The sequence below is a fragment of the Argentina anserina genome, chromosome 6, assembly GCF_933775445.1.
Source record: "Argentina anserina chromosome 6, drPotAnse1.1, whole genome shotgun sequence".
In the NCBI taxonomy this organism is placed as follows: Eukaryota; Viridiplantae; Streptophyta; class Magnoliopsida; order Rosales; family Rosaceae; genus Argentina; species Argentina anserina.
Genome location: NC_065877.1, coordinates 950,145 through 951,814, shown reverse-complemented (window position 1 = coordinate 951,814; position 1,670 = coordinate 950,145). Strand labels below are relative to the sequence as shown.

At 34.5% G+C, this 1,670-nt stretch overlaps 1 non-coding gene across 1 annotated transcript; it reads left to right on the top strand.

Annotated features, from left to right (window-relative positions):
• The first annotated feature begins 966 nt into the window (after positions 1-966).
• Positions 967-1,048, top strand: TRNAS-UGA (transfer RNA serine (anticodon UGA)). The gene has a single exon. It is a non-coding gene; the product is annotated as a tRNA-Ser (tRNA).
• Positions 1,049-1,670: the final 622 nt, after the last annotated feature.

Below are 1,670 nucleotides of genomic sequence, written 5' to 3'. Positions count from 1 at the left end.
CGTAAAGCTTGTAGTGAGACGTAGTTTTCGCTCCATGTTATTTGATTAGTGTATTCTGCAACACATAGTAGGCCAGCAATTAGTATCAGAAACAAGTAAGGAGGAGCCATAACGTACTTACTGCTACTCTCTACTCATTGTTGAAGAACAACCACTCTCTTTACAGTTTATATATCGCACTTTGAATTAGTTAAGTATGAAATATATAGATGTGAGCTGGCAATTTGTTCTCCTTTGTCTCGGAATATTTACATAAAATATTTACTTGGGAGGAACCTTTGTATTTTTGAATCGAATAAGTAGATTGACTCAATATAGCACACAAGCCAGCCATGTTAATTAGCTGTTAATTGTCTTCTAATACATGACTTGGTTCCTTTGGGCTTCGAATCAGTGATTAGAGTAATAGGGTGTTGGTGATACATATTTGTTTGCTAGCTACTCTCGTGGTATAATATTCAGTAATGTTAGATTGTTCATTGCACATAACCTAGTCGGTCCTAGTGTACGTGATTTTCACACAAAGGAACTTCAGAATATGTTGGCTATTGAAAAAGTTGTTGCTAGTGTTTCAGATTACTTGTAGGCCGAGTAGTTTATAAGATGTTCACTATTTTTTTATCAATTTGTTCTTTAAAATGGCCGGATGCTCAGACCCAAGTAATTATGGTGTTAGACTTGGACTCTAACTTTGTTAACTAGCTAACAATCTTTATAAGATTATTGATTAGTTTTTTTTTTGGTTAAAGATTATTGATTAGTTATGAACCCTCAAGTGTGTTGATAATTATAGCGTTTTACATCAGAAATATAAACCGCTAAATTTCTACACCTAGATAATTGGTTTTTATCCTTTAGGATTACTCAATGTCTCAATCTATGTCAACATATTTGCAGGCTATAAAAGGAATTTTCTACAAGAGTCTGTAAATAGTGTAGCTTTTAATGAAAGTACCGAACTAAGTTGTCGATATGTCCGAGTGGTTAAGGAGACAGACTTGAAATCTGTTGGGCTTCGCCCGCGCAGGTTCGATCCCTGCTGTCGACGAATTTCTTTATCTTTTATATTTTCTCCTTTAGCTAGGCAATATTCGAAGGTTTTGTACGAGATTTATATTATACATATCTGTATGTTAATATATGTTGATCGAAAAAAGCGCAAATTTACAGTCATGCATTCATAATAAATTGTAAATATCCAGGAATGTCAATGTATACTATTGTTTATCCCTTAACGTTTATTTATCTTTATCTTTTCGCACTGGCTCATTCGGTGAAAAAAGAAAAAGATGTGGATTGAATTGATCAAGAGATGTTAATTCAATTTGAACCAAAGTGCTTAAAGAAAATCTCACATATATTCATCAGATACTTTCTTTTATTATTATATATTTGGAATCTATAGCATAAAATTTGATACGTTCTTGTTAAACTGTATAAGAAGCCTAAATGAATTCCGAACACATAGAGATAAAATATGGGGAACAATATGGACCATTAGACGCACGTACCGTGAAGATATATATGAACCAGAGATGAGAAATGATACTACTTATATATCTTAGGTCGTACGTAGAACAATATATGGATGTGGTGGCTACTCCTGTGGTGGCGACTGTGGCGGTGGTGGAGAGAAGTGAACTGGAGGATTAGGTTGGGGAGGCGGCGGT